The following is a 7,997-nucleotide window of genomic DNA, read 5'->3' as shown; positions in this document are numbered from 1 at the left end:
AAGAGAAGTTGAAGGGCATCCTGGTCTTTTCATGCTGCTGAATTCCTCTATAAATAGGTCGTTCTAGTTCATTTCCAAATCATCCAACTTAGTTTACAACACTAAGACTATATTATCATCTGTAAAAGCGGTAATCCGTCACATCGATGGGATATCACACCTTAGTGAGATTGTGTTGGAGCACTTATATTTTGCTGTTGTCTTTATTTTCACAATCAAAGGTTTATTTACTTCCTTGTACCAGATTTAAAGCCTCTGTTTGGAGCAGGTTCTAATTTAATCGCCTTTTTATTCTACTTGCTATGCTTTACTTTATTTAATTTCTTGCCAAGCTTTACTTTATTTAATTTCCTGTCATTGTCTTTACTTTATTTAAATTTCTCGCCATTATCTTTATTGCTCGTTTTAATTATTTTACACGCTTTACTTGTTCTTTACGCCTTACATTCTGAATAACTTTTCATCATGATCAATATCGTTGTGTTTGTTTGTATTACCATGTCTGGCTAAATTTTTCAAAGGTTAGAATGTAAGGATCGTGGTTAAAGAGATGTTTCACATATTGCATTTGTAGAAATGCTTTAGGGGCTGTTTTGATTCTTAATTCGGGTTTTCTAAAACAAACTTGGTTAAATTTAACTACTCAAGGAGTGCGAAAGCACCCTGGCTTAGTAACTAGGAAATTTTATCACTTTAAGGAAAAACGATTTTTGAACCTGTTTTTGGACGCGTTGATAGATTTAAAATCAGGAAACTCCTTAGGTAAAACTTTCCGAATCAAAATCACTTTTCAACTAAGTTTACGAGTCTTATTTCTTAAAAATAGGTTTACTACTTTAGCGTTCTGCGCACCTTTTATAAGTGACAATAAAATGCCTTAATTTAAGGGTAAACTCGATTCTGAATACGCGAAAGCGACAGTTCCTGCTAAATGGATTCTTTTCAAGAGTAGAAAATATTGCCCCATAAGTAGTTCTATTTAGACAATTGAAACATCATTTAACTTACGTGAAATACATTCAAGCCTGTCTTTATCTGCACTGTATTTATTATTTTCTTTATTTACTGTTATTTTGTGACATCAATATCTCATTTGTACCGCCTTAGATAAACATCGTAACAATAGTAATTGTTAGATTGACGATTTGGTCTCTATGGGATCGATATTCTTTTATATTACTCTGACGCGATTCGCGCACTTGCGAATACAGCGATCAAGTTTTTGGCGCCGTTGCCGGGGACCAACTTTGTCAAATTTCGTACCCTGTTGTTACACCGTCTAGACTAAGGCATTATCAGGCGGTAAATGCGTAGAACCCGTAGTACTGGAAATTTAGTAGATCCTTTAGTAGAACCTGAACGTTACACTCGTACACGCCGCTTACTCGTCCGAATTAAGAAAGCTATGGTCGAGAATAGCGACCGGAGACCTCTTAAGGAATTTGCCTAACCCTTTGACGAGGAACCTAGTTCTAGTATAGTAAACCCCCTCATTCCTGCCAACAATTTCGAACTAAAACCATCTTTACTGCAATTAGTGCAACAGAACCAATTCGTGGGTCTCGCTACTGAGAACCCAAATCAACATTTAAAAGTCTTTATCCAACTGGCCGACACCTTTAAATCCAACGGTGCTTCACCTGATGCGATTCGTTTAAGATTATTTCCTTTCTCCCTCAGGGATAGAGCACGTTCATGGTTAGATTCACTTCTAACTAACTCAATAACTACCTGGGAAGACCTTAGGAGAGTATTCCTTGCTAGATATTTTCCCCCTAGTAAGACTGTTGTTCTTAGAAACCAAATAACTAGATTTACTCAAACCAAGGAGAATCACTTTTTGAAGCTTGGGAGAGATATAAAGAGCTGTTAAGAGTCTGTCCACACCATGGCCTAGAACAATGGCTGATCGTTCATACCTTCTACAATGGACTCCATTATAACACAAAGATGAGCATCGACGCTGCTGGTGGCGTGTTGATGAACAAACCTTACCCTGAAGCTTGTGACCTAATTGAGGATATGGCGCAAAACCATTACCAATGGGGAACTGAACGAGCATCAATAGAGAAAAAGGAGACCCAAGGTGGAATACATGAGATAAGCTCCATGGACATGATGCAAGCGAAAATGGACGTTTTAGCCCTTAAGGTCGAACATATTTCTACAAACTCTAACACCGTAGTGGTAGTCCACACAGAGTGTGAACTTTGTGGATCTAAAGGACATGAATCGGCGGAGTGTAACCTTTTGAACGACCTGAACACCGACCAAGTGAATTACGCCCAAGGTAACCCATTTTCAAATACTTACAACCCTGGATGGAAAAATCACCCGAATTTTTCCTATAAAAACCAGAACCATATCCAAAATTATGCACCTCAAAGACCACAAGGTTTTCAAGCCCAAAACCTAAATCAACCTATGCATGTTATGCCCCAGAAGCCTAACCTTGAGAAGATCATAAAGAGCTTTATATCAGGCCAGACTCAGCAAAATAAAGAATTCCTAAACCATAACATTCACGTAAACGAATTGATAACGCAATTAGGGACTAAGGTTGATCAGATAATTACTCATAATAAGATGCTTGAAACCCAGATCTCACAGGTAGCACAAAACCAAGCCCCACAAACTACACCTGGAGGACAATTCCCTGGACAACCTCAACTCAACCCTCGAGGGCAAGCTAACGCTATCGCATTACGAAGTGGGACCGCTTACGAAGGGACTCGTAACCCAACAATGAGCGAGTCCAAAGCTTCTAAAGAAAATGTACCTACCAACCAAGAAGAGGAACCGGTGGGACCCGAAAAACTAACCGACCAAGAAGGAGAAGCCAAGAATGAAACTTACAAACCACCACCCCCGTACAAACCACCAATTCCATATCCACAAAGACTTAAACAAACCAAAATCAATAACCAATACCAAAATATATAAAAGTAATAGAGAAGCTTCATGTAGAGATTCCTTTCACCGAAGCCATCACCCAAATTCCATCTTACGCCAAATTTCTCAAAGACATCTTAACCAACAAGCGTAGGCTTGACGATCCCAAACCCTTGGAATGCAACTTTATTTTCGAGAATAAACTTGCTAAGAAGGAGAAATACCCTAGGAGTTTTTCTATACCTTGCATTCTAATGAGTCATGTGATCGACAAAGCTTTCCTAGACTTAGGCACTAGTGTGAGTTTAATGCCCTTAGCTGTGTGTAAAAGGTTAAACTTAGGAGAATTACAACCGACTAAGATGTCCCTCCAATTAGCCGATAGATCTGTTAAGTATTCCGTAGGCATATTAGAAGACATCCCCGTTAGGATCGGTCAACTTTATATCCCGACAGACTTTGTGGTCATGGATATCAAGGAAGACGACGATATCCCTATCCTTTTAGGTAGACCATTTTTATCAACAGTCGGGGCCATAATAGATGTTAAAAGAGGAAAATTAACTTTCAAAGTAAGAGATGAAAAGATAGAGTTTATTCTTTCAAAGTTCCTGATGGCACCAATCATAGGAGACACATGTTACGTGATTGATATCATAGATGAATGCATAAGAGAATTTGATCAAGAAGAACCTAAGATCGAACCATTTCCAAACCCGAATGAAAAGGATGAAGAGCTAAAGGAAAAAGAACCTCACACTAATGAATGTTTGGCCCTTACTCCTGACGTTTCACCAAACTCTCAAAAACCAACTCAAGAACTTAAGGAATTGCCCAAGAACCTAAGATACGAGTTTTTGGATACAGAAATGAACTGCCCAATAATAGTTAGTGCCACCTTAAACTAAGACGAGACAAACCAACTCTTGAATGTTTTACGAAGATACCCCTCTGCCTTAGGATACAACATCTCTGATTTAAAAGGTATAAGCCCATCCGTGTGTATGCACAAGATCTCACTAGAGGAGGATTCGAAACCTTCTAGAGAACATCAGAGAAGAATCAACCCTGTAATGAGTGAGGTGGTAAAGAAGGATGTCCTTAAACTTCTATAAGCTGGTATAATCTATCAGATCTCTGATAGTAAATGGGTAAGTCATGTACATGTGGTACCCAAAAAGGGAGGCATCACAGTCGTGCAAAACGAGAAGGGCGAGCATGTGGCTAAACGTATAGAAGGCGGATGGCGTATCTGCACAGACTATAGGAAACTAAATAAGGCAACTAGGAAAGACCATTTCCCCCTTCCATTCATAGATCAAATGCTTGAGCGTCTTGCAAGACACTCTTACTTTTGTTATCTTGATGGATATTCTGGATTTTTCCAAATACCTATACACCCCGAGGATCAAGAGAAAATAACCTTCACCTGTCCTTACGGAACATTTATTTACAAACGAATGCCGTTTGGACTCTGCAATATGCCAATTACTTTCCAACGTTGTATGATGTCAATCTTCGCAGATTATCTCGACGGAATTATGGAAGTATTCATGGATGATTTCTCGGTATGAGGGTTTGACTTTGAGAATTGCCTCATTAATCTTGAGAAAATCCTAGAAAGATGTGTAGAAGTTTACCTTGTATTAAACTGGGAGAAGTGCCACTTTATGGTTAAAGAAGGCATAATGTTAGGACATATAATATTTGAAAGAGGCATTGAGGTCGACAAAACAAAGATAGAAGTGATAGAAAACCTTAACCCTCCTAAGACTGTTAGAGAAGTCCGAAGTTTTCTTGGACACGCCGGTTTTTACTGACGCTTTATAAAAGATTTCTCTAAAATAACAAAACCCTTGACCGACCTTCTGATGAAAAACGTTGAATTCATTTTCAATGAAAAATGTATCGAAGCCTTTAATCAGTTAAAACAAGCGCTAATTTCAGCACCCATTTTACAAACTCCGGATTGGACTCAACCTTTTGAAATAATGTGTGATGCTAGAGATTTCGCTGTAGGAGCTGTTTTAGGACAAAGAGAAAATAATAAATTACATGTTATATATTACGCTAGTAGAACCCTAGATGCCGCTCAACTCAATTATACGACAACAGAGAAGGAACTCCTAGTTGTAGTTTTCGCAATTGATAAATTTAGGTCTTATCTTGTCGGATCTAAGATTATAGTCTATACAGACCATGCAACTATCTGTTACCTTCTAAGCAAAAAGGATGCAAAACCTAGATTACTCAGACGGATCCTTTTGCTACAAGAGTTTGACTTAGATATTCGAGACAAAAAAGGGACAGAAAACGTAGTTGCTGACCATCTTTCCAGACTAGAGAATTTGAAGCCATACCACTTACCTATAAATGATGATTTCACCTATGACAGATTGATAGCTAAGTTAGATACCGTTCCCCTTGAACCTGATAAAGACAACTTTGGAACAGTTTTAGAGATTAGCAGAGTACCATGGTACGCTGATTTTGTGAATTATCTAGCCGCTGATATCATACCACCTGACCTCAATTATCAACAAAAGAAGAAGTTCTTTAAAGATGTAAGACATTTCTATTGGGATGAACCACTCCTTTTTAAAAGAGGAACAAATAACATTTTTCGACGTTGCATCCCGGAAGAAGAAGTTAGAAATATCATAGATCATTGTCACTCTTCACCCTATGGTGGACATTCAAGCACATCCAAGACATACGCTAAGATCCTTCAAGCTGGTCTTTATTGGCCAACACTATGGCGTGATGTCCATACTTATATTGTCCAATGTGACCGGTGCCAGCACGCTAGAAACATCTCAAGACGCGACAAAATGCCTTTGAAGAACATCAAAGAAGTGGAGTTATTTGACGTTTAGGGTATTGATTTCATGGGACCTTTTCCATCTTCGATGGGAAATAAGTATATTTTGGTAGCCGTCGACTATGTGTCCAAATGGATAGAAGCTATAGCCTCACCCACTAACGACACAAGATTAGTCATCAAGATGTTTAAAAACAATATCTTCCCCAAATTTGGAGTACCACGACTTGTCATAAGTGATGGTGGATCACATTTTATATCCAGGATATTCGATAAACTCTTAAGAAAGTATGGAGTAAAACACAGAGTAGCAACACCATATCATCCCCAGACTAATGGTCAAGTGGAAGTATCAAACAGAGAGATTAAGCAAATCTTGGAAAAAACTGTTTCAATATCCAGAAAAGATTGGTCTGAAAAGCTAACAGAAGCATTGTGGGCTTACAGAACTGCTTACAAAACCCCTATTGGAACTACACCATACCAGTTAGTCTACGGGAAGTCATGCCACTTACCTTTTTAACTCAAGCACAAAGCATATTGGGCCATCAAGACCCTGAATTTGGATTACCTAGAATCTGGCGAGAAGCGAATCCTCGATATCCATAAATTGGAGGAACTCCGCCATAACGCTTACGAGAATGCCATTATATACAAAGAAAGAACCAAAGCATGGCATGACAAAAGGATTGTGAAAAAGGACTTTAATATAGGCGACTCTGTTCTCCTTTTCAATTCCGATTACGACTTTTTCCAAGTAAGCTGCGTTCGAGATGGACAGGCCCCTTTAAGTTTTCCAAAATCCTCAAGTCTGGAGTAGTTGAAATCCGGAGCAATTCCTGTAATCCATTTGTGGTAAATGGACAAAGACTGAAGCAATATCAAGGAGGTGACATCCCCACAGAATGTCCTGGCCATACTCTGATCGACCCTCCAGTTCCTACCTCTGATATATAAAGTTCAAATCGTCAAGCTAACGACGTTAAACAAGTGCTGCATGAGAGGCAACCCATGATTTCTTTTTCCTTTACTTCATTTTTACTATTTCGATTTATATTTTCATATGTTTTGTATATATATATATTTATGTTTAGACTAACAGTTGCAATGTTTGCGATTTCAGGTGTCCTCTGTTTTTAACCTAACTTTTTAGGATGGAGAATTTTGACACTATGCCAGTGATCTTTCGTGACCCAGTACAGGAGCAGCACTACGCCATGCTTTCCCAGCGTCCAATGTTGCCCACCAGATATCCTGATTCAAGCTGCATGGAGGCATTAGGCATTGAGCCTAGTGTCAGGCATTTGTGCAATCAGTTGTAATGGGATGAGTATACTGATGCGATGCATGTGACTTATAGGAACCTCACTTTGGAGTTCTTGAGCTCGCTGAACTACGAGCCCTATGTTGGTCACGCTAGTGATGGCGGCTACATTAATTTCAGGTTGTTTGGAACAGAATACATCTTCAACCACAAGCGTTTCAGTGACTTACTTGGATTTCAGACTGCTTATGATGCCTCATCTGAGCTCCCCATGAGCTATTTCCTGAGTAGAGACGTTGAGAAGTTTTGGAGTGACATTACATGTGGAGGTAGCCCTGACCCTTCCACCCAAATCTCTAACAAGATTCATAATCCTGCTTTCAGATATTTTCAGATGATTATTGCCCACACCTTCCTGGGGAAGAGTGACGTTGATACTCACTTAAGTGCTGAAGAGATTTTCTTCATGTACTGTACCACTCAGTCACGCCCGGTAGCTTGTGGAGCCTTTCTGATCGAGAGTCTCTATCTTAAGGCTCGCTCTAATGTGAGTCCTATACATGTTGGAAGCACGGTAACCCATATAGCCTCCGCCCTAGGACTTGATAGAAGACTATTTCACCTGACATCTTACTGCAGCTATACTTTGATGGATATTGACTTCTGTCTGGACCGTGGCCTCATGAGGAGATCTTTCTTCCACCCGGATCAATACAGGCTCTTGATCGAGGGTGAGGATATCCACTACTTTACTTTACCGGACCCTCGGGTAACTTGTGTTTATGATCAGGCCAACTGGGCCTATGCCATAGAAGGCCAAGGCGAGACAGTAGATAAGCGGAGAATCACACCTACCAGAATCAAAGTCCTCACCAATAATTCAAATCTTCAAAGTCCAAGCATGCATTCTGAGCTGGTTAAGCTTCGTAAGGAGATAGCCCAGCTCCGCCAAGAGCCCGCTGACGTTGCTTTGCAGGTCGAAGTGTCAGATGCCACACATGCCACTGAAGCCGATATACT

The 7,997-nt window shown here is 39.7% G+C and overlaps 1 non-coding gene across 1 annotated transcript; it reads right to left on the bottom strand.

The window, feature by feature from the left end:
- Nucleotides 1-1,789: 1,789 nt before the first annotated feature.
- Nucleotides 1,790-1,895, bottom strand: LOC127099895 (small nucleolar RNA R71). The gene has a single exon (XR_007794357.1). It is a non-coding gene; the product is annotated as a small nucleolar RNA R71 (small nucleolar RNA).
- Between the last annotated feature and the right edge of the window lie 6,102 nt (nt 1,896-7,997).

This window comes from Lathyrus oleraceus, chromosome 6 (genome assembly GCF_024323335.1).
Source record: "Lathyrus oleraceus cultivar Zhongwan6 chromosome 6, CAAS_Psat_ZW6_1.0, whole genome shotgun sequence".
Classification (NCBI taxonomy): Eukaryota; Viridiplantae; Streptophyta; class Magnoliopsida; order Fabales; family Fabaceae; genus Lathyrus; species Lathyrus oleraceus.
This window is presented reverse-complemented; position numbering and strand designations above follow the sequence as displayed.